The sequence below is a fragment of the Balaenoptera musculus genome, chromosome 9 (genome assembly GCF_009873245.2).
Source record: "Balaenoptera musculus isolate JJ_BM4_2016_0621 chromosome 9, mBalMus1.pri.v3, whole genome shotgun sequence".
NCBI lineage: Eukaryota > Metazoa > Chordata > Mammalia > Artiodactyla > Balaenopteridae > Balaenoptera > Balaenoptera musculus.
Window position 1 is genome coordinate 25,888,201 of NC_045793.1, and position 26,143 is coordinate 25,914,343.

Below are 26,143 nucleotides of genomic sequence, written 5' to 3' on the forward strand. Positions count from 1 at the left end.
TCCAGAATCCTGTAGCTCTCAGTCAAGTCTGGACAGGGAAGAGGTAGAAAACATGAACAACAGAGCTGATTCCAGAGACAAACAATTCTAGAGATTGGAAATGGAAAGCAAATGGAAAATCTAAAGTTAGCATCTGGTTACGTCTACCTCTGACTCTCAGTGGCCATGATGCCCTTGCAAAGTAGCCAGTGGAGACTACCCTGACAAGTCCTGACCTCCACCTCTGACCAGCAGAGGAACTCACCAGCACAGAGGCAGAGCTCATCATCGCAAATTCTTTTACCTGATTCATGGCCGGTTGTGGAATTTCTGAATCAAAACCCAGAACTTCTGTGAATCAAATCTTTTCCTCTGTTCCAGAACCTGATTCTGAAATAGTCAGGTATGAACACATTTGGTCCTTGAAGAATGCATTTTTTTAAACTTCCCTATATGGAGCAAGTTTAGCCTTTCCTCTGGAAAAATGAGAAAATAGAAATAACTCACTGCAATTCTGAAAGGCATCACTGTTCAAATTAAGGGATCCACTAAACTATGTTCTTGTGAAAGAGTTATTTCTAGAAATAGAAAATAGTTTTTAGATAATCATAAATTTTTGTTCTCAGCATGGTTTCTAGGTAAAGAGATGTTTCCATAAAATTCTTCAGATATTAACCAAAAGAACTGCTAACTTAAGGTCTATTATTAATTTGATTAAATAATTGCTTTGTGAATTTTAATTTTTACAAACATGTAAATTGGTAATATATAATATGGGGTAAAATGTATTTTCAAATACTCAATGTCACAATCTTTGAAGTAGAAATAAAGGCTATATTGAAAATATGTAGAGAAAATTGTGTGTAGAGACAGCATGGTTATTGACCTGCTTTATTTTTCTCAATTGTCTCTTTTTGGGAAAACCTGTTCACAGCTGTGTGTCTCAGCCAAGTTTGACCTGCTCTCCCAGCATAAAGGAGGGCAATGGTTGGCTGTGTCTATGAACTCTTTTACCCCTGCCACTCATGTCCCTGCACGGCTCACACTAATGGTACATGCAGGCTCCTGTTTGTCCCACCAGCCTCCTAAGCCTGGACCTGTCAGTCACGCTAAGGCTTTCCATTTCCGGTCCCTAGAATTATTTGTCTCCAGGATCAGGTCTGTTGTTCACACTTTCGACCTCTTCCCTGTCCAGAATTGGCTGAAAGCTATAGGATTCTGGTGACTACACCATTATACATTTGTGCCATCTACTTTCCTTTAGGCTCTCACCACAATTATTAACTTTTTATACATGCCCAAAGACATCTTGGAAGTGGCCTTAAGTCTTTTTCATAATTTGCTGCACTTCCCAAGCGAATGATCTCACTTCCTACATCTTTAAGGAAAATGTGTAGACTCTCTAGGTCTCCTATAGTTACTTTTTTCCACCTCACAAAATTTTTAAAGAAACTATTATCTTTTTCCTGCTCCCCTTGACATGTTTATTGCCGCTCTTCTTTGATGGAGGAGGAGCTCAGCGGCCTTGTTTGGAGAATAACCCCTGCACTCATGTTCATGATCCTTCCTCTTCTCTCTCATGCTTTCCTCTCTCAATTGCTGCCATTTCTTTAGTCTGTCCCTCTTCACTGATACTTTGTCTTCTGCCTACAAATGTTCTCAAATATTCTGTCTGTGCATGAGAGTAGAGTGATACTTTAAAACACCCTCAGGGAGAACGAAGTTTCTTGGCTTTTGAAGTTTCTGGGCACAGATGGAATAAAAGATGCATTAGAAGTTTTGGACCAGAGGGAGGAGGTGAGAACCAACGTTCCGTAGGGGCATTTAAGAAGGGGTTGCTGCAAAAGTGGATAGGTCACATCATGAAGTCATACTTTCTAGCAGCACTCACCTTCGGGACTCTGAGAGAATGACATAGGCAGACACCACAGGGGAGTAAAAGGTATTATAGAAAAACTGTAGTTATTACAAGCCTAACTGATCTCTTTCTAAATTTCAGTGCATTTCTGTAGAGAAATAACTTAGCTGTCAAATACACTTCTCTGGGTAACTGCTTTATAACTCCAGATAGTTATGGAAAATACTGCTGCCAACATGATTTTTAAATTAGGCCAATTAGACTGAAAAGTCAGGAGTCTAAGACGGACTATATATAAGGAAGGAAAAAAAAACTATTTTAAGAAAGAGATCAGGCTAGCCTTTTCGAAAGGAAAAATAAATACATTATTAAATTCGAATGCCTAAATTTAAATGTTTCCTAATCTAATTCAATTGTATCACATAGATTATTATTAAACACCTACTGTGTGTCTAGCTATGCTAGAGAATGCAAATGTCTGGCTTAAAGTTAGCCTTCTATAAGTGGATACTGTCATTATTGAATTACTTTTGCTAGTTTTCTGAGTTCCATAAGGTCAGGGGCTGTGCCTTTAATGTTTTGAAACCCCAATCCTAGTATAGACTAGGGTGTAGAAGACACTAAATAAACGGTTGTTGAAGGAAAGAAAGACCACTAAGATGACGTATTTACTGGTACTCCATTTCCCCCAATACATACAGCTGATGGCAGTCACAGTTTGCTTGTAATGCACACCCCATGTACTATTAGAATACTCATTTTGTTTCCACTTTGCTTACAATTCTGACTCCTCTTTGAAATTCTAAAGGTGAATATAGGGACTTTAACTTTTAATTTTTGTAATGTCTAATACATAATAATAGCCATAGCCTCTTTGTAGAGATGAAAGTTAATCTGCCTTTGCTGCTCTGGTGAGACATTGTAGGTTCTTGACTATGGGAGGGTTGTGACGATAGTAATGTTTGGGGAGGATTTATCAAGTAATTGTGTAGAAATGGATTGTTATGAAGAAAGACTAGTGATAGGACTGCCAGGTAGGCATGAGGTAACAAGGACCAAGGTCTTAGTGAGTGTTTTATTGACTTTTGCAGTTGATATGGCAGATATTGGGTATGGATGAAGCATATTGAATAACGGGAGTCTTTGGAAATAAGGATCTGAGGAAAATGCACATAATACTTGTTACAACCAGACTTAGAGTGGTTTGTACTCTCTCTGTCAGTTACTATTCATGTTAGTCTTTTCTTTAGTATGGAGTTTTAGAAAAGACAAAAGATCCTGTATCCTGAGAGAATGTTGACCTACTGTGATGATCAGTTTTATGTGTTAACTTGACTGGGTCACACAAGGAGTCAAGATATTTGGTCAAACATTATTCTTGGTGTTTCTATGAGGGTATTTTCAGACTTACATTTAAATTGGTAGACTGAGTAAAGCAGATTGCCTTCCCCAGTGTTGATGAGCCATATCCAATCAGTTGAAGGCCTGACCTTCCCATGAGTAAGAGAGGATTTTTCCTGCCTGACTGCCTCTGAACTGGGACATTGGCTTTTACCTGCCTTCAGACTTGAACTGAAATATTGACTCTTCCTGTATCTTGAGTGTGACGGCCTTTAAACTGGAACTACACCAGTGGCTGTCTTGGGTCTCCAGCTTGCTGACTTGGGACTTGTTGAACTCCATAATTGTTGACTCATAAGTGCATGAGCCAATTCCTTATAAATCTCTTTAAATATATATATTGAAATACATATATATATATATATATATATATATATATACACACACACACACACACACACATCCTATTGGTTCTGTTTCTCTGGAGGGCCCTAACTAATCACCTTCTTTATACATTTTCCCAGTGTAATAGGTGATTTCTCTCAGGTTCACATGGATATTGAAACAAAAAGAAACAACACTTGATATCACTTGCATATTCTTTCTACTAAATATACTGTCAGTGACATTAAAATTAATACCAACCCTTGCAATTTTATGTTCTCTCCTATCTTAAAATAATGGAACTTTTATCTAAAATGTATTTCCTAGTGATATATTTAATGATTGCTTGGATCTTCTTTACTTGCCTTAGGTTTTAACAAACTAGATGACATGTAAAATAATAAGTAGTTTGAAGTTAACACAGTGAAATTTCCTAAAAGAAACGGTCCTTTGGTTACTTACTGCCATTCCTAAATATGCCAAGATCTTTTTTTTCTTTTTTTTATGATGAATACTTTCATCTTAAAGGTTGAACACTTAAACATTTTGGAGCTCTCCCATATTTTCAGATAGTGAAATCTTAAAAGTTTTGTATGTTTCAATGGCTGTGAATTAAAATAACATTGATGATAAAATGCTGGTTTTATATATATACATGTACATATACATACATACATTCATATATACATACATATGTATATATACATAACATAGGTGTGTCAACACATATATCCGTATGTATTCTCCCTGTAAAGATTTCATGCATGCAAATATACTTAGGTGGAAATAAAGCATACTTTCAAAGAATGACTGATATAGCCAGTTTTCAATATATAGCAATTATGAAAACAGCTACCACCACAATGATGTTGATGATTATGATGATAAAACATGCATATGGGATGAGCAAGTTTACACAACAGCAAGGAGATTGGCATCATGGCACATCATAGCTAATGATGTTGTGAATGTATTTATAAAGAAGAGCAAGTCAGCTCTCTAGGTAGTTATCAGAGAAAATTGAGAAGACTGGAGGTTACTGTCTCAGGGTCTGTGTTAGAAGTATGAAGCAAACATGTAGTAAGAGGCTTGTAGATGACCAGAGAGCCTGATTTAGATTTTTGTTGATGGTAACTAGGCAGGAGAGGTCCAGACCTTACTGGATCTGAGGAAGTGTTCATGAATTTCAGAGAAAACACAGGGGAGGTGGTAGTAGGGTTAATAGAGTGGAACTGCCTACGGTCTTTGATAATAGCCAATATAAGAAATAGGCGCTTGGATGTGCTGTGCTCAGAGGGCTTTTTCCTGACTCTTGTAATTTAAAAAATTTGACCTGGTTCAGATGAGGGTCTCCAGATGGAACACTCTTCTTTTATAGACTCTTATTTACAACCTCTCCTTGACATAGGCTCTTAGATGGCCAGTTAGCATCTCAAATTCAAGTTGTGCAAAAAAAATTCTTGATGCCTTAAACACAAACTTATTCTATCCCAAGAGTTCCCATTTCAGTGAATTGTACCACATCTATCCTTTGATTCAGCTAAAAGCTGAGGATTCACCATTTTTTTAAAAATTTATTTATTTTATTTATTTTTGGCTGCATTGGGTCTTCATTGCTGTGCATGGGCTTTCTCTAGTCGCGGTGAGTGGAGGCTACTCTTCATTGTGGTGCGCGGGCTTCTCGTTGCGATGGCTTCTCTTGTTGCGGAGCATAGGCTCTAGGCGCATGGGCTTCAGTAGTTGTGGCACGAGGGCTCAGTATTTGTGGCTCACGGGCTCTAGAGTGCAGGTTCAGTAGTTGTGGCACACGGGCTTAGTTGCTCTGCAGCATGTGGGATCTTCCCGGAGCAGGGCTCGAACCCGTGTCCCCTGCATTGACAGATGGATTCTTAACCACTGCGCCACCACGGAAGCCCGAGGACTCATCTTTAATTCCTCCTTTCCCTCCCTGCTGCTGCTACTACTACCATTGCTATCACTACTCCTACTACTATCACCACCACTACTGCTGAAACAGCCCCATAACTAGTCTTCCTGCTTTCTTTTTCTACAAGGCATCCAGAGTAAGTTTTTAAAACTAGATCATGCCTGATTGAAACTCTTAATTGATTTTCCAATATATTTGGGAAAAAATCTGAACTTGATCTCACTGGCATAGACCTTATCTGCCTTCTACTGTATCTCTTCGTTCCCATTCCCACCTGTTTGTTCCAACACCAATGACCTTTCTGTTCCTTGAATGTGCCAAGCCCTTTCCCAGCCTCACTACTCTTTGCACCTGCTGTTCTCTCTGCCTAGAATTCTCTTTTCCTGGTTTGTCACCTGCCTCCTTTTCATCCTTCATGTCCTTATCACTTGCTATTCTTCAACAGACAAGAGAAACCACTCCATTTTTAGCAGGAAGGAATCTCACACGATAGATTAGTGCTTACAGTTTTTTTGGGAAGGCTTGGGAAGAGCTCCAGATTGGACCTTCAGGAGTGAACCCAAGAACACCACCCCAGAACTGGTCCACCAGCTCTGCCTCATCAGGAAGTGGGGGAATCAGGAAACCACTGTCCCAACTTCTGGCTTCAGGTTGTACCGCTGTCACCATGCCACAAGCAGGGCATGGGAGATGGGCTTGTCCAAAACACACCAGGGGATGCAGGCAGCCCATTTAAAATGATCACTATCATCTGGCAGACTCACTTTAAGAAGTTGTCGCAGAGGGGTCCAGATTCCCTACCCTAGCCTACTTGGTTACTCTGTTTGCTTCTGTCATCTCCAATGGCTGGGATTAAGTGGACTATAAGCCATTTTCTACTGCTGGTGGTATTTCCAAGACTAAACAGAAGCATTTCTCACAAAACCTGACCATTTGAACTCAATTCTAGATCTTGTAATAATAAAAATCAAAAGGAAGACTATAGTCTAAGGTTTTCCAACACCGTTTTAAACAGGCTACTCAGAAGTCACTGGGAGAGTTTACTAGAAACACAGATTTATTTTTTTAATTCCTTCCTGGAAATAATGAAGTCCTTGGTGAAGCTCAAGAATCTGTTCCTTATAAAAACCACCAGTGCCTCTGGTACATGGTTAGATTTGAGAACCAGGAGACTAGAAGTATCTTGAGGTCCTTTCCATATTTTGTATGAGAATTCACAAGTACCTTTTACATGTATAAGCAGCGCTATTAACTAGGATAAGAGCTATAAATGGGCCTGCAGTGTGAACTGACAGGTCCACTGTGCTCCTACGGCTCTGCATTGCATGTGGTTGCAATTCAGGGCAGCCCAACCCAACACTCTGAGGCTGCAGATGGGAGCAACTGTGACTAAACTGATTCCCATAATAGCTGACTCATTTCATTGCTTCCTGCTTCTCTTATTGTAGTTTAAAATGTTTGCCATGGAGAGCCTAGCGCACTGCCCAGTGCATTGCAAGTGCTTGGTAATTACTGGTTATATATACATGTTTATTAAAAGAAGGAAGGGAGGGAGGGAGGAAGGGATGGAGAGGGGGAGGAAGCAAGTAATGGGACAATGTGGGAAATATAGCATAGAAACAAATTTACTGTTCTTAGGTCAGGATGGAATTTTGACTTAGGAACATAAACACTTAAAGTCTCTGGAGAAGAAGACAACATTGTTTTCTCCACTGTTTTATGACTATCAAAAAATTAAATTTTGTTGCACTGATTTTTAGGCATCTGAGAGCTTAGGTAGCTGCTTTTTTTGGCTGAACATAACTTAAAAATAAATAATAGAGATTTTTATTTCATCAAATGTTGTGAGAATGGCCTTGGGCTGGGTGCACTCAGCTGAGCCTGGAGTTCTAGAGGCCCCTTTACCACCCTTATCAAATTATGTAATTTATTTCTCTCAACTTTTTAAACTCTAAAATGTAGATTATGATAACTTTTTAATTATAGGATTCTTAAGAGAATCAATTGAGCTAACGAATGAGAACATGGTAAGAAATATTTAAAAGTGAGATCTAAAAAAGATTACTTGGCATTCTTGCAGAAATAGGTTTTCTTAAAAATCAATCATTAATTGCTAGAATGTAGAGGTATGAGGTATTTGATTCTGATACAGTCTTCAGCTTTATTTTCTTTGAATTGAATTCTTGTATTCCTGATTTCCTTTAAGTCCAACATGATTTCTTTCAAACACTGCACATGAAACGGCTTTTTATGTTCATTAGTGGTCCCAATATTGTGCAATTACAGTTGTTCTGTCTGCTCTATACCAACTTCCCACATATTAAATCAATGTGTAAAGTCAAGTGGGTGATTAAAAGGACCCTATGAACTATCTGAACAGTGTGTGCATTGGTTCTGATGTTCTTCTATTTCATTGTGGACCCAACACCAGTTCAGTTAATGTCCTCTATTCCCTTATGCAGCGATGCTTAGTTACCCTGAACAGATGTCACAGCGCCTGGAAAAAAAATCAGTTTTTCAATAGATGCAGATCTTATTTCTCTGAGGAATACTTTCCATCACTCTCCTTTGAGCCAATATTTATCATTGCCCTGAAACATATGCATTGCAGCTAGAAGGATACAACCATCTCAGGCAAGCAAGCCCCCAGAGGGCTTAGGGCACTTCTGGGGCACCCTGGCTCTTTATCTGGAGCCTGGAAATGATTTTTTGACACACATCGAAGGGAGAACCTCATCAGACACTGAAAATGGCACCCTGGAGTCTGCAAAAACCTTCCGACTGCTTCAGATGCAGAAACATAAAAGTCAAATTCAAAATGTAGTAGAAAAATGAAAGGAAATAGAGAGGAAAAAGGTGATTAAAAAGAAATGTATGAATTGCTTTTCTAGTTAGCCGTCTTTACAAAGTCATAGGGGGTGTGTTTTGTCCATTGAAGTCCAGAGTCCTTGGGCATCTAATGAAAATATCATGAATTTTCCAATTGCTTTCCATTTTAAAATTTTGAAAGCAAGGGGATTGACATTTAGCATCAATCCAGCAGATACAAAACAGCACGACAGAGCTCTTATAAGCTTATTTTTATTGAATTCGATCCTCCTCAAAGCAGCACAGTTACACTTGAGGGACAGTATGGAAAATGGGTTTGCCCTGAATTTTGATAGCATTGTTGAATCTTTAAATCTACTATCATTTCGGTCATTGTATCATTAGTCTTTTCCTCTGAAGTCCTTTGATGGCAATCGTGTTTTACAGATGAACCCATTAATTCACTGGAACTTAAGTGATTAGCTCTGCTTGGCAGTCAGGTGCAGGGATAAGGTTAGATAAAAGCCCCTCAGGTTCAGGTGATTGCTAAGCCTTGAGGGCAGCAGCCAGACCTTCAGAAATCATCCACCGGCTTCTCCCACCACATTTAAAAGAAAGTTTATTTCCCTTTACAGAAAAAGTGCTTCTGAAGATTTTAAGGATCAGGTTGCTGGAAATATATGCTTTTCTCCTCAGAAGCTATGATTATAATTTAGGGAGAATTCCTTGAAGTAAATATAAATGTATTCCAACCTGTGCAATACACACGTAATTAATAATTTGGTAAATACTTATTTGACTTGCTGATGTTCCAGGCACCATGGTAGGCTCCACTGGGGTCACAAAGATATGTAGCCCATAGAATCTGACCCCATTGATCAATTAATTCATTTCTTCATTGTTTTGTCCAGTGATTTATGATAGTCAATAACTGTTTGATAAATTAAAGAAAAGATAGCTTATCAGGTAAGGCTGGATGTTGTAGGAAGCATCAGATGGATAAAGTGTTAACAGGCAGATAAGTCTGGATCATTCCAGGTATAGAAAAATAACATGACGCTTTTCCTTCCCAAATAGATCCCAGAGGTGGAAAAGCATTACTAAACATATACTTACATTTAGTGAGTAGCACATACCCTGATATGCCTGGAGTGTTTTGTGACATGTATGCAACTGAAAAATAATATTAATATAAGTTAAATACTGATAAAATAATAGAAAAGGTAAGCATCCCTTTTGTTAATTTTCCTGCAAATTTATGTTTATTTGTTTAGTTTTCCTTCAACGGGGGAAAATAGAGCAATTTATTATATCTCTATCTTTGTAACAAACTCCTCTAAATAAAATTACAACAAAGAGCAAGCCACTACATATACTTTAAAAATTCCCCTTCCATTTACCGTAGGAGAAAAACAACTCTTAAGATTAATTGTGAGGGTTCCACCAGAGTATTGCCTAATTAAAGATGACCAGAGAAGCACCAGCCTTGGAGACTCCTTTAATTTGACAGCCTGGATACTTAGCATGTTTGAGAAGTAGTTCTGCAATCCATTCCATTAGTATCAACCTCGGGAACTTAGCTCAAACAATGGTAGTGCACAAAGGAATAACTTGCTTCTCCGAATAACAGACATTTACTGCATTTGCTTGCATTGTTTTTCACCTTTTTAGTAGATATTTTATTACTAAAATAAAAGAACTGTTTTATGGGAAAATTGCTCTAAGGTGCAGACTGTGGTGAACTTGGGGATCCAGCCATTGCAGCCTTGAGTATAATTTTCACCTGAAGGTTGGGTAAGAGTGTTTTTGAAACGATGTGAGCAGCACTTAAGCACTGCTTCTATTATTTTCATCAAACAGTTTTTAATGCTTCTTTGTTCTTCCGTTGTTGAAGCTTCACATTAGGAACTGCTGATTGATGCTCAAAAGAGAGGGGGATTATGGGAGATAAGTATGGCATACTAATTCCTCTAAATTTGGGGATGGGAAAAAATGCAGAAAGATGTGAGGAAATGTTATAAACATTACAAAAGATAAAAAGAATGATCTGCAGAGGGATGATATGCTGATGTGTTATCCAGACAATAAAAGCTCTTTCCTTCACTGTCAGCTCCTAAGTGGAAACTCCCTTAGTTCTGAAGACCTTTACTAACTTATCTACATCAGTCCCCATCTTCCTCTCCTTCCCTCCAGCCCCATCTTTCCCTGTGCTTCTCTGCCTTCCTGCTCCCAAAGCCCTCCCTCCATCGCCAGCCCTTTTAACATCAGAAAGCAGATATGTTCAAGTTTCTTCTCTCATAAAAGAAGAGTAAAAAGAAATAAGAACACCTCCCTTGTGTTAAACAACTAGGTAGGAGGAATTCTTTTCAATGTATACATATGTCAAATTATTACAATGTGCACTTTAAATATCTTACGATTTTATTTTTTAATTATACCTCAAAAAAGCTGGGGGGAAACCCACAAAGCACACCTTCTGTAAACCTCCTGCCCAGCTGAGGACTATCCGATCTCTCTCAATCACAGCTTCCTTTAAGGAGCCAGGGCTTCGGGCTGTGGCCACTGCATCCCGTACCAGGATAGGTATTCCTGATTTTTCTTTTCCTCCAAGGTGGCTCCATGTGGTGGCATGCCACTGGTACTGATGCTGCCTTTATTTAATATTTTGATATTTTGTTCATGAATTTCTGCCTTAATTTGGGTTTAAATTTTTTTTCATTAATGTAGTATTTATTCTGATTACTGAGTTTTTTTGCCCCTTAATATTTGCATCCAATTGAGTGCCTCACTCACCTCACCCTAGTCGCGGCCCTGTGTTTCCACTAGGACATTTGGTCGGTAACTCAGGATAGTTGTATCTACCTTGAGTCAAGTCTCCTCTCACACTGCTGCTCTCCGTTTCTGTGAATGTCATCACATTTTACCTGGTTGCCAAAGCCAGAAATCTAGGGCATCCTGGACCTGCCTTCACTCTTTTCCCTTATCCCCATCTCCTTAACCATGTAATCAACAATCATATTTTGCCTCCTTAGCGCTTTAATATCTTTCTTCAGAGTAAGATAAGACCTTCATAATTTCTTTCCTGAATTGCTATAATCGTCCTCTATTCGTTTTGTATCGGTATGTCCCCCCATCCTTCCCCAGTTACATGGCTGCAGCCAGAGAAATCGTTCTAAAATGCAAATCTGATCATTCCCCTTGACTACTTAAAATCCTTCAGTACCTCTCCACAGCCTAGGATAGAATGCAGAATCCTTAGCAAGACATATAAGAACCTTAATCATTTGGGTCTATTGAACCCTTCATTTCCATCTTCTGCCACTAACCAATTAAGACCTTTGCTGGAGTACTTGCAGGGCCATAAGTGGGCTATTTCCTCACAGCTTTGAGCCTTCTAGTGTGCTATTCCATCTGCCTGAAATTTTCTTCCTTTAAAATTCAGTTCGTAGGTCACCTTCTCCAGGAAGTCTTCCAGCTGTTTACAGTCTGAGCTAGGCATCCATTCCATCTACTCCCTATCATTTAGTGTTTGCCTCTCATAGCTTTTTTTTTTTTTTTAATTTATTCATTTATTTATTTATTTATTTATAGCTGTGTTGGGTCTTTGTTTCTGTGCGAGGGCTTTCTCCATTTGTGGCAAGCGGGGGCCACTCTTCATCGCGGTGCGCGGGCCTCTCACTATCGCAGCCTCTCTTGTTGCGGAGCACAGGCTCCAGACGCGCAGGCTCAGTAGTTGTGGCTCACGGGCCTAGTTGCTCTGTGGCATGTGGGATCCTCCCAGACCAGGGATCGAACCCGTGTCCCCTGCATTGGCAGGCAGATTCTCAACCACTGCGCCACCAGGGAAGCCCCTCTCATAGCTTTTATACTACTTCCTAGACAGTCTGCTCACCATGCCATGAGCTTCTTGGGGGCAGGGACTATATCTTTTAACCCTTTGTCTCTAGTGCATGATATAGTTCTTGGCACAAAGTGGGTATTGCCCAAATTATAGAAGATATCACTCTGGCGGTCATTTTTCTTTTCTTATTTTATTTATAACATAAACAACATTTCCTTTAAAAATATTTTCATATATTACTAACCTTGTATTGGGGGTAGTTCATGATGTGTTGTATTGGCCTAGAATTTGTTATTCTTGAATACAGACACCTCAATCCCTCCCCTCCCTACACTACCCTACACGCTCCTGGAAAAGTTACCCCATCCGGATAATCCTAGTAGGAACAGAGATCCTTAAAAATCATGACTTTTTCTGGGTGGGAGGGAGGGGACGCTGTCCTGCAGATGCTGGACCTGCTGGCACCATGGGTGCAGCTGCCCTGCTGCACCTGTGACATTGGGGCAGAGAGGGAACGGCTATTTCTACACTCAGTGCTCAGAACAGTGAGCACTAAGAATGGTTTATAGCAGGACATTGCAAAACAAACAAACAAACAAAAATCATGACTTTACATAGGAGATCCATGAGGCAAGACCAGGGGTGCAGGCAGAAGCTAGAGTTCAGCATCAGACAGGACCATACAAATTCTGTTTCTCATTCTTAAGCTTAGACCTCCAGATACAAGACTTTATCAAAGCAAGAGACCATTGTTGGCCAGCTTAAATGCCTCTGGCTTTGGAGCTGGACAGAAATTGCATGGACATCTAGTCCGGGCAAGGAACCTAGAGGGGCAAACATATCTCAAGGGTCTGATTGACCCAGATTAATACAATTGAATAGCAAATGTGTGACAGAATCATTAAATCTAACTAGGTTTGCCTAAGCAGAATCCAGATGAGACACAAAGATCTAAAAATAAAATAGTATATTTCAACACTCAAGAGCTTTCTTGATCACTTTAAGGCATGCTAAGAATTTTCCATAGATATGACAGTTACGAGGCAATTAATGGAATACTTTGCAAATCAGTTGCAGAAAAAGGAGAAAAAAATGAGTAAGAAACAGCTAAAGTAAAAAAATGAAACTGCTATAAATATAGATAATAGCTTCCATTAAAAGTGTCTTCCAACATTGGAAAGTTTAATCACAGTTACACGCAAATCATTGGTTACACTCTATTTCACAGCTATCCAGCTTGGGAAAATCTATGCACCATTAAACATGATAGGTTCAATGTTTTTTATAATATCTGGTCAGCAGTGGAAAATTTTGTTAGCTGATTTTATTAACAAGTTTCAGTTTCATTTAATTTTAACAATAACAATTAAAAAGCAAGTACAATTTTTTTTAAAATCCGTAGACAACCTTTAACATAAGATTAGACTGGCCTATGAAGAAGTAGATCCTGGAATATAGTAGAATTGAATTTCTGGAAAAAAATAATGCGTTTTCCTATTTGAAAAAGACAAGTTTAACTTTTACCTCAAGCCGTACACCAATATAATCACAGTGAGATCAGATCAGGGTCTTATGTGTAGTAGCCAACCATAAATCAATTATTTAAAAAATGTAGATAATGCATAGCTAATCTGTAGAAGAGGAGGAATTTTTCTAAACTTAAAGGAACTGAGGGAAAAAAATCACATAGGGAAATAATAGATTTAACTAAATAAAAGGCTTAAACACTATGAACAAAGTTAAGGAGAAATAGCGGGGAGAAATATTTGCTTCAAATATAAAAGAAAACATTAATATATTGATTATTTATAATGCTTATACAAATTCCTCACAACCTCCCTCAAAATCCTAAAATGTCAATCAACAAAGAACATATTCAAACAATTCACACAAGAAACTGCACTTGACTATTTATGAAAACGATTAAGCTTTAGAAATGATCGATTAAACATAACTTGAGACATCATTTTTCACCTATTGAATTAGAAAATATATGCAGGAGAAATATTTTGGGTTGATGAGAGGGCAAAGAGACGAGAGTGCTCTTTTATATGGCTGGCAAAGGATTAAATAGGTTATAAAGTAAAGAAAACTTCCTGGAAAATAACTTGCCAGTTATTCTCTTCTTACACTTTGGTTCAGAAATACCTCTTCCAAGAGTTTTACACTAACAATCTGAAGTAAAAAGTATTTGTGCGTGAAGATTTTTGTTAAGGCTTTTACTGTTAGAAAAAATACACAAATGGCAGTAAAATGGAATATAATATAGGCATTAATATTACAGTAGTTTAATGAAAAGAGAACATCCTTTTAAGTATAAAATGCAAATCCTATACATGGTGTGATGGATAGGACTTACATATACCAAAAGACTGAAAGAAGAATGCTGGTCTGTTAAAATGAGTGTGTATGGTTGGTAGCTGTATTATTAATTACTATTGTTTTCTGGTATTTTTCTCTATCTCCTTGATTTTCCAAAAGGGGCATTTATTATTTTCAAAATCAGGAAAATTAACATTGCTAATAAAAGGATTTGGTTGAAAATGGATCACAAGGGAATAATGTTAATATAACACTTCCTATTATTTACCAACCTTCAATAAATTAGCAGATTCTTTGTACCCATGTTGACAATTTGGTTTCCTGTCTTGTCACTTGTTATTCCAGTCAGTGACTACTGTGATCTTTAGGGGAGATACCATATCTAATTAACATTAGTGAAGTTTAAGGCAATTATTAAGTTATTTACTTCTCCAGCCAACTGTTCCCTGTTGAGGGCTTGGGTAGTGGAGGAAGGGGAGGGCAACACCATTCTTTGTGGTAATTTCATGAGGGGTAGATAAATAAACCAATCATTAGGCTACGAAAAGAATTTGCCCATAAAGTATGACCTACTAATTTTCTGATCTTGCATCTGTTTTACAAGGTTGATATTTGGAAGGCGATTATTTTACTTTTGTGGGATTTGACATTTGTTAGGAATCAACTCCTGAAAGAATAATGCAGTTAAAATAACCTTAACTAAATTCAGAGTTAGTAAGGAACTCTTCCATGGTAGGGAAGAGAAAAATTGCAACTTTTGTTTTTGTTGTTGTTGTTAGGACGGTGTAAACTCCTATATTCTGCAGTTAGGAGAAGCTATGGATGTAGTTTTTGAGATTCTGAAATATTCTCAATTTATTGCTCAGGGCCGCAGTATTTTCCCATTATGTGCTGCTGGAAGAGTTCACCCTTCCCAGGATGGTATATTGAACACACCTTCCAAGTGGAGAGTTATACTGTGTCCTGAAGACAGACAGCTCCCTTCCCAACACTTTTAACACAGGTCACCCAATGTTGCCAGCAAGGACATAGAGAGTGGCCTTAGCAGTCACTATCCTTGGTGGGTGACAACTAGAGGCCTTTGGGACTCAACGATGAGGCATTTCCTCACCATTCTGTTTACCTCTTACTCTACAGCAAGTCTGTGTATCTGTCATTACTATAGAGTTTGACACAATTATAGCAAAACTTCAAAGATTGCAGTGTGAAAATTTAAATGCTGGTTCTCAGGGGTGTCTTCTGACTTTAAAGATACAGAGAGTGTTAGTTAGGCCTCCCACTCCTCTGTCAAGGCCCTCCTCCCAGGGAAAGCCTGACTCCCTCTTGTGATTAGGCAACATGGTCTTTTCCATCCCCGCCTTTCACTTCTGGCCCCATCTCCTCCCAGCCTGTTTCTCCTCTCTCAGAGTACCAGGGCTCTTGTCTTCTCTCCATCCTACCCCACAACTGCCATGGAGAAAAAGCTTCCTACATTCCTTTACCCTGAGATCCAAATATTAGTTCATTTATAGTAAGATTTCCATCATTCTTGGTTCCATTTGCATTTAAAAGGCCCCAAGGGTCTGAGTAGTCTACAGGATTAAATTCTGATTGAGTAGAATTCCTTGAGTTGTCTGCAGAGTCCTGTGGGGATTGGTGCCCCTTCCTATCCAGCTGGCTCTGTTCTTGAACAAGGACGCATGATGAAATTCATCAGCTCCACTCTTACTCTCCTGCTCTCATGCTCACCTTCTCCCTTCCCAGTCTCATCTCTACAGGTACACAGGCTGCATCTCAGTGGGCCCAAGTGGGATTTCATTTCTCCAGTATTGTCCATAACTGAAGTTTTGGTCCTTCTGGCCAGCGCTAGTAGCAGTAGCAATAAATTCAGAAGCATCTCCAACACAAGAATTTGTCTTTGCTTTGACTGCTTTATTTACACAATTAGAGCTTATCTTTTATAGTTTCCTCTGGCCAGCTTCTTTATAATAACCTGCTTTATAGAGAACCTCCCACCTCACAGTTCTCTGTCCATGTCATCTTAAACAGAGGAAAACAAACCCCCCCCCCAAATGATATTCAATCAGCCCAACAATGGCGATAGATACATATATCCTCTCAGAGTTCAGTCATATAGCAAGAGTCTTACGCCTGATAATTCAGAGACTTCTCATATATTTGGTATATACATAAATTGTATGTATATATACAAACACAAAGAAGTATTGCGTTATTATTACAAGTGAAAATACAATCTACAATTGTTAGTGGGATGAATTTGCAGAGGTAGATCTACTTCTGGCCAGTCCCTCCCTTTTTGTAAATGTCCTTTCCAGCCACACTACCCCCAATCACACCCCCCACACACTCTATTGTCATTCTCTATTTCATTATCTTGAGAGTGATTTTGTTGAGGCCAGAACCATGACTTATCATTCAGTTGGGAAACTGAAGCTCTTTGGTTTTATTCTACCCATAAGTAAATTTTCTTCTGTTAGTCATCTAAAATAGACCCTGTGCTAAGTATCTTAAACACAGTATCTTGTTCCGTCATCACAATAACTCATTACTGTAGTTGGCATAGTTCCTATTTTACAGGTAAGGATATCAAAACTAAGGATGGTTGTTACCTGTCTCAGGTCACTATTGTGCAGCAGGGCTCAAGGAGGATTCTATTGAATCACATGGTCAAGGAATAGGCTTTATTGGAGAATCTTACAAGCTGATGTCAGTAAGAGAAGAACATGCTCCTGAAGACTCAACATCCCACAGAGCGGTGGATAAGGAGCAGCCCCGTGCTGGATACAGAGTGGGCTTATGTTCTAGTGGAAGAACATTGCCCTAACTGCTCTCTCTTCTTATGAGGCCAGGGTATGAGCCGCTTGTCAAGATAGTGCAAATATATTGTTTTGGATGACAGGCAATCTGCATTTAGTTGTCAGCAATGCGAGAAAACCAGCTGCTCCAAATCTGGGCACCCTGGAACCCAGGGTGAAGTTGTAGCCCCTCTTCTGAGAACACTGTGGCCCTATCCCTTGGGAAAAGTGAGGGCTCCAGCTCTAGCTATTTTATTGTTCAGGTGATTGAAAGAGCATTTAGGGTTACTTTTTGAAAATTCTGCTTCATACCCCAGTCACACAGGTTGTAAGTGTGTGTGTATTAGACGAATGCAGAATTTAAACCCAGATCTCTGTGACTCCAAAGCTGATATGCTATCCATTGCCTATAATACTTATCAATCTTCTATTTTCTTCTTCTTTATCCACAACTTCCGAAACTCACTTTCATTGCCATCCAGCTCAGCTCTACTCCACCACAGGACAACCACACACCTGCCCTTAAATCTTTTTTTAAAACCACAGGGAATATTTATTTTAAGTGAAAATATCCTTCTAAATCTTAGAGACTCCTTTTACCTTTTCTCAATGATACCTAGTGTTCTATTGATCACTGAATAGATGATGAATAGACCTTTCTTGGGAAAGTTTCTTCATCCAAGTGTACTGCTCTCTCTTGCATTTATAGGGCAAGAGAGGAATCATAGTATTCGTTTGCCTTGAGACTCCCATTCTACCACCATCACTAGAAAATTACTCTTCTTTAAAAGTCCGTGCAGTCCTTATATATTAATGCCACTCTCCCCCAATTCTTGTTGGCATCATTTATTCCCATTTTAAATATTTATTTTTCTTGATAACTTCAATTGCTAAACATATAACTTCTCCCATTATCTCCTCATTAGTTTTGAAATTAATCTAAGCATCATATTGCGACGATTTTCTTAATCCTAATAAATTTTCCTTCCAACCCTGTTCAGCTACACATTGGCATGGGTATATTTAGGACCTCTGTATTATCTGGTGTGTTTTTTATGGTTCTCCAGGGAAACAGTACCAGTAGTATATGTAGAGAGAGGTTTATTTTAAGGAATTGGCTCACATGATTTCAAGGGCTGGCAGGTCCAAAATCTGTAGGGCAGGCCAGTGAGCAGAGACCTGGCAGGCTGAAAAGGGTTGAAGTTTATAGTCTGGAGTCCAAAGCCAGACTGGAGACAGAATTCCTTTCTTCTCTGGGGAATCTCAGTGTTTCCTCCTAAGGCTTTTTACTGATTGGATAAGACCTGCCCACATCATGAAGCATAATCTGCTTTACTCAAAGTCTACTGATTTCTACATTAATCACAACTAAAAATTACCTCACAACAACATCTAGACCAGTGTTTGATCAAACAGCTAGACCCCATCCCATAGGCTGTTCAAGTTGACACAGAAAATTTAATATCTCATTTGGTATGGTTCTGCCTCTGAGATTATTAATGACACTCTCTTGATTTGATTTTCTTCCTGCCTCAGGGGCCACTCTTCAACTTTCTTGTCTCATTGTTCCTTTTTTTTTTTTTTTGGATAGCTCCTCTAAATATGACTACCAAGATTTGATCCTTTGCTTTTCTATTACTCATTCTTTCTTCACAATCCCATATACTCCCAAAGTATCAGTATCATCTGTGACCCTTAGATTGTGTTCTCTTTCGCTTTGTTCTCACTTCCTTCTACTCATGAGAGCCCCTTTAATTTTCTGGAAAATATGAATGTATATTTTCAAGATTTACCTTCATATGACATTTTTAGAGTTCCCACTCCTCATAGGTTTAATTGGCAATTCTTCCTTTGTACTCTAACGGTACTCTGAATATATGTCTATCAGAGAACCTGCCACAAAGACTTTAATATATGTCTCCTATTGGATTTAGTGCAGAGAGTTAAAAGGCAAGCTACAGAATGGGACGGGACATTTACAATATACATAACAATCAAAGTTCTTGTATATATTCTGGAATACCTATTAAGAAAAAAAGTCCTACAAAGCAATGAGAAAAAGGCAGACAACCCAATAGGAAAAAAACCACAAAACAACCACGTAATTTGAATATATACTTCACAAATAAAAAAAGTTAAAATGATTTTAAATTCCATTAATAATCTAGGAAATTCAAGCTAAAACCACAATAAGGTAGTGATATCTACCTTATCTACCTTATCTACCTTTTGAGAATGGCTAAATTTGAACAAACTGAGACTATCAAGTATTGGTAAGGATGTAAAGCTATAAGGAGTATCATATACTGCTGGCAGGAGTGTAACTGGCTCAACCACTCTGTAAACCAAATAGGCATTTTCTGTTGTGTTTGAAGACATTCATACTGGCCAATCTACCAGTTCCATTCTTAGTTATATACTCAATGGAAATACACATCCATTTGTAGCAGGACATATATAAAACAATGTTTATAACCATAATGTGCATAATAGCCAAACCAGAAATAACCCAAATGTTCATCAATGCTAGCATAAATACACAAATAATAGTGTCTCTATATAGTGAAATACTATTCAACAATGAAAACAAATGAATTACACATAACCATAACAGTGAAGGTAATTCTCATAAGCAAAATCAAAAGTAGCCAGATAGATAAACTGATTCCGTTATATAAAGTTCAAATAGAGAAATAAAAATGTTTGATTTTATTTACATAAAGTTCAAAAAAAACCAGGCAAAACTAAACTAACAGGTTTAAAAATGCACATCATGCACATTTAGGTGGAAATGATAAGAAGTAAATCAAGGAAAATATTGTCAAAGTGGTTACCTTTAGACAAGAGGATAGATTCGTGATTGGGAGAAGGTACAGAAGGGTCAATGATGGTACACGGGGGTGGGGGGGAGCAGTTGTCTGAAACTGCCAACAGTGCTCTATCTCCTGACCCATGTGGTGATTACACAGTAATAGTTCATTGAAGTCTATGATTAGGCTTTGTTCAGTTTTCTGTATGTGTATTATATTTTATAGTGAAAATCTCTCTATATATAGATATATAAAGATGAAAACAAGTAGAAGTGAGCTACTGGAATTGTAGGGTGATAGGCACCCTGGTGGGGACGAGGCAAGCCAATGATTTCTGGCTCGTTTGTCACATACTTTTGGGCTGAAGGAATTAGTACCACATTAGTCCAGATGTCATGTATTGTTTTCCACTGAGCTCACAGTAGAGAAAGGCAATCAAGGGTGACAGGAAAGTGCTGAGCTTTTAGACTTTAACAACCTGTGACTAACACAGTCAGGCTAACAAGAATACACAGAACACAAGGTGCATGGGCTCCCAATTCTCAAATGAGTAGAAAGAAAAAACCAAACAGGCTTTCCCAGACATTCCTTATCCACATAATCCTGAGAATCTGCAATATTGGTCACATTTTACCATGAATCCATCCCTCTTGTCATGGATCTGTTTCCATATTCTGGAAAACAGCAGAACCTCTCCAGGTCAGACTCTTCAGACGCTGCCCCCTGCACAGGACACTTAGTGGTTTTTGATGCCCTGGATGGAGTTGTGGTGCAGTTAAAGTCTGACAGGCCTACAGACAGGGGGACCACCAAGCCACCTTCTCCTGATAACTTCAGTGTGTTGCTTGAGGACGCCTCTGCCCCAGGTGCAGAGGTCTGCCCCTCTCCCTAAACCTCATCTATCAAAGTGAGGAGGAGGAGGATGTTCTCTTCCATAGCGTCATGTCAGAAAGAAACAAGTCATAGCAAAACTCACTGGGAGCCAAGAGTGGTAATACACAAAACGGGCCATTTCCCCAAGCTGAGCCCGTGTGCCAGGAGGGACTCCAGCATCGGCCACCATCTGCTGACACTACATCCACCCTCCCTCCAAGAATCAGGTGCTAAGTCTATAATCTCAGCCTAGATCATCCACTCCATTATGGTGGGTGTGCTCAAAAGGACTCCCTTTTTTTTTTCTCTCTGATCTTCTCTTTATCTTCTTTCCCTCCATCATTGCCCCACTCCCATCCCTTCTCCTTCCTTCCCTTCTGCTAACCTTTCCTTCATCCACATATATTTACGTGCCAGGCACTGTGCTAGGCAATGTAGAACACAGTAGCAAAAGAATTCAACACGTTCCTTCTTTCACGAAGGTCACAATTTCCTGACTCCTGGCCTTAGTGTGGATTATCTAACAACCTCAGAAATGTTTTAATAACTATCTCACAGAAAAGGGAATGCAGTCCAAATTTATTTTCTTCCAGGGGGACTTTAATCTACTATTAACTCATAATTCATAGTAAAAAGAGCAATGGAAGAGAAGGACCCGCCCAATCACCTAAAGACCATAAGTCTTTCCAACAAAAACGACTAATGTCTAGGCCCTTGCCTGGGCCAAAATACCTTGTTTGTGTAACATCTATCATATGTAACATATTTAAATGCTTGGCTTAATTAAGAAAGGAACATTGACTTTTTAAAAGTAAATACAACACATACTTGACATTTGATAAGTTCTACAGATGAACAGTTAAGTAGAGATATGAGTGGAGGGAGAGAAGTATCAATAGAAAAGGGAGAAAAAGACACCTTAAAGAAGAGAAGAGAAAGGCTTACTAAGTTCTGAAATATTTTCACACTTTACGTTGAGAGCTGAAGATTGTGATTACCTTATCTCTGCCCTTTGAAAGTCTAATTAATTGTTTAACAGAAGCTTCAGCGCTCCAGCCGCTCTCATCTCAAACAGAGACTTCACTGGGGATGAGTTAACCACAGCACCAAACAGGGTCCAATAGGAGATAAGGCGGCAGCACAGACCAGACCAACATTGACCTAAGGCTGGTTGAATTTAAATTAGGACCTTGCCTGGGTGTTTTTCAATCCCACAATAACCCAGTTGTTTTGGAGTGGAGAGTCGGATAAAACTGTGAATTAAGCAAACATGGAAATCCAATCTCTCCCCTGGGCAGGAGTTCTTGCTTTTCTTTTCACCCTTCTTCTCACCACTGTGGTCTGATCCTTCAGTATATCCTAGGGCAGGGATCACACTCTTTTTCAGTAAAGGGCCAGATATCCCAGCCTTTCAGGCTAGATAGTTTTCTTTGCAACTACTCAGCTTTTTCATTGCAGCCCTGAAGCAGCCAGAGACGATATGTAAATGAATGGGCGAGGCTGTGTTGCAACGAAACGTCGTTTACTCCAACCGTGGCAGGCAAGAGGGGTGTGGACCATACTTTGCTGACCCCTGTCCTAGTGACTAAGACTGACAGCCTTGAGCCCCACTTAAAGCTGTCGTTTCCGAGATTTATAAGCTTCACCAAGTCTCAACCTCTCTCGGCGGCTGTTTGCTCATCTGCTAATTGGGGATAGTAATGCCTGCCTTACAGTAGCGAGAGAATTAAATCAAATCATTTATAAAAACTGTCCAAACACTGTGCCTGATTCATATTAAGTCTTCAGTAAAGGGAAGGTGTCTTTAATAGTCACTCACTAATTCATTTGTCCCTTCATTCATTCCATGAGTTGACATTTAGTGAGTGCCTATCATGAGTTACATATTTGGTAAGGTTGGGATACCAGAATAATGTCTATCCCTGATCTAAGAACTCACATAGTATAGGAGGGAAAATGAACATATGAATAAGCATTTATAGTGTAAGATCAGTGCTAAGGAAGATACCATAATTCAAAAATGCTCTGAAAACTAGGAAGGGTGCATCTAGTTTAGTTGTGAAGCTTCCTGGCTTTGAATGATGCTCTTTTCACTTAGAGCAGTTGCAAATTTATCTCTCTGTATTGGGTTTGGAATAGCTCATAAAATCCAAGTAGAACATATTCATAAAGTGGGGGGAAATGGAGGATTACCCACGAGAATTGACTAAAAATAATGAATGCAGGGAATAAAGGAGAAAGGGAAAAAATAATCTCCAAGGTTAAAAAAATGTGTCTTTGTGGAATACCTGCCTGGATACTAAACCATTTTTGATTAGAAATATGGATTTGGGGAAAGGTCATCTTTCAAGCTAATGAGCCCCTGAACTTACCATCTGAGAGGGATCTTCCTGTATCTGCCTCTAACAATATGTATCTAGCAATTGAAAGTAAAACACAAGTCAGCATGATGCCTGGAAATCTGGGTTCTTGGGAAAGAGGCAAGATCCCTGCTCCGTCATAAGTGATTGGTTCAGGAGGAAACTCCTGAAATCTCCAAATCTTTGAATTCCAGCCAAGCTTTTCTTTTCCTCGATAAGGAATAGGTGCTCAGATAAAATGTATGCACAGTACTCTCTGTCCCGTTTGTAATCTCACGTGAACATGTCACTGTGAGGGGTGCCTCTGTAGCTGTGCAGTCATCGGGAGAGCAGCTCTGGTGGGCTCAGCTCCCGTGATGGGCAGATGACTGCAAGTGCGGAGCAACTTTCAGGGGCTGTGGACGTAGATGATGGACCGCTGTCTGAAGGGGGCAAAGCTGGTGGAGAAGACAAGCCTGCTGCCACAGAGCAGTAGAGATCAACTTTGGTTAAGTAATGAAATATCTGATGGGGAACCCTCAGATAACGGTGTGGGCGTGTTGTCAGGGGCTGGTTGGTCTGCACAAGGATGTGCTGAAGATGAGGCATAATCAACATAGGGGTTAAGAAGTCAAAACACTGGCTGCCTAACCTTTTGTCTTCTCTACCTGCTCACTGTTCCTTCAAATATTTCTAAAGTACTTAATGTGTTAGTTCCAGAATCACTTCTCAATGAATTCTAAAGATAAGTGAGTTTTTTTCTTGTCCCAACCAACCATAGAAGCGAAAGAGGCAAAATATTGTACTGTAACTCAGACGCATGCATGTGTGTGTTTTTGTGTGTTTGTGTGTGTGTGTGTGTGTGTCTGTGTGAGGGTTTGTAGGAATTACTAAGGGTAAATTGATACCATAAAGAGGAACAAACATTGCAGGTGTCAGATGTCTGTGCTCTTTTGAAAAGCACTGAGGGTGTTGCTCATTACCATGAACGGTACCTGAATATTAACAAAAAGTTAGAAGTAACAAATATTTACAGAATTGCTTATCCCCTTGCATCTTCCTAAGCAAAGCACACTGCTAATGATGTTAGTTGGCAGTACACCAGGGCAGATAGACAATAATAAAATGGGTTATATTAGTGGCAAATAGGTTACTGACAAGAGTTCTAAATCTAAAACACCCCTTCCTTAATTAACTTATTAAATAGATTGTATTGTAAGGCACAGAAGAGCAAGACCTCACTATCAGAAAGAAATAACTGGAAAAATATACATACAAATATTTAATGTATGTATATTTATTGCATTTCCTCAATTCTATTATGATTTATTACAAAATAAATTTGATTAAGAATCATTTTTTTCTGGACCTAATAGGTATTAAAGATACATAACAGCTAAAAAGCAAGTTCTAGTTATTTGGAAACTTCAGTATGTGGCAATGTATTTCTTTTTTTTATTTTTATTTTTTATTTATTTTTGGCTGTGTTGGGTCTTCGTTTCTGTGCGAGGGCTTTCTCTAGTTGCAGCGAGCGGGGGCCACTCTTCATCGCGGTGCGCGGGCCTCTCACTATCGCGGCCTCTCCCGTTGCGGAGCACAGCAGGCTCCAGACGCGCAGGCTCAGTAGTTGTGGCTCACGGGCCTAGTTGCTCCGCTGCATGTGGGATCTTCCCAGACCAGGGCTTGAACCCGTGTCCCCTGCATTGGCAGGCAGATTCTCAACCACTGCGCCACCAGGGAAGCCTGGCAATGTGTTTCTTGATCAAGGAAATGTGTGTTATATACATATTGTCGGCACTCTCATTGAAGTATGAGCAGACTGGCCAGGCAAGACTAGAGGTGAGCTTATAAACTAAGTAGACAGTCTTCTACTGACAATCTCACTGTCAATGGGCAATAAATAACCACCAATAGGGAACTTGCCAGTGCATAGAAGAGGATGTGCCACTTATCCTATAAAAAACTTTGGTTCCAGTTCCAGTTGTGCCTCTTACTGGCTATGTGACCTGAGGCAAGCCTTCTAAACAGTAAGTTCCATCTTTAATTAGACCCTCTGGGAGAAATAGCCCCTGGATGTATAGACGGGGTTTTATCACCCTATTTTGTACTCTTTCAGCATCTCCTACTTCTCGCTTATAGCAATTATTACAATTATAATTCAGTTATTTGTATAATTATATATTAATTATACAATCTAGTGTGGATCTCATTCATCACTCTCTCCAGCTTCTACCTCAGTGCCTGGCATATGGTTGATACTCCCATTATATTTATTGAGCAAAGAAAATTATTTTACTCTCTAGGCACCAGTGTTTCCATTAGCAAGATGAGAACATTATACTAAAAGATCTCGACAGAGCCCTTTTCACCCTAAAATCCTTTGATTAATTTTATTTTAATGTGTCCTCATTTAAAATTTTCTATCAGAGGAAATTCTAGGTTTTAATGATAAATTATTTGTTCATGCATCCAAAAATAATAGTAGGGAAAGATTTCCTCTAATATGCACATTATATATGGTAATTTTAGAGGTATAAAAATTAGCTATTGAACTAATTTTTAAAAAAGGACTAGCAGAGTGTTCTCCATTCGACTATAAGCCCCTTGAGGGGTGGGATCATGCTTGACTCATCTTTTCAATTCCAGTTTCTAGCATAGACCCTGGCACGCAATCGCTATTGAATTAGTAAGGGAGGTTGAGTGAATAAAGTAGTAGGAAAATAGAAAGAAACAACCAATGTAATGGAGAGCTTTGTAGGCAGAAGTCTCAGGAATTTGAAGAAAAAACGGGACTAGATAAACGTACTCGGGTGGGAAACATTAATGAGAATGATTTACAGAGTATCAGACACAGACATTTCTGAAT

At 39.1% G+C, this 26,143-nt stretch overlaps 1 protein-coding gene and 1 non-coding gene across 3 annotated transcripts in view; both read left to right on the plus strand.

The window, feature by feature from the left end:
* GRM8 (glutamate metabotropic receptor 8) overlaps positions 1-26,143 on the plus strand; it is a 765,258-nt gene that overhangs the window by 536,076 nt on the left and 203,039 nt on the right. The window lies entirely within an intron of this gene.
* LOC118901370 lies at positions 12,584-12,717 on the plus strand. The gene has a single exon (XR_005021347.1). It is a non-coding gene; the product is annotated as a small nucleolar RNA SNORA43 (small nucleolar RNA).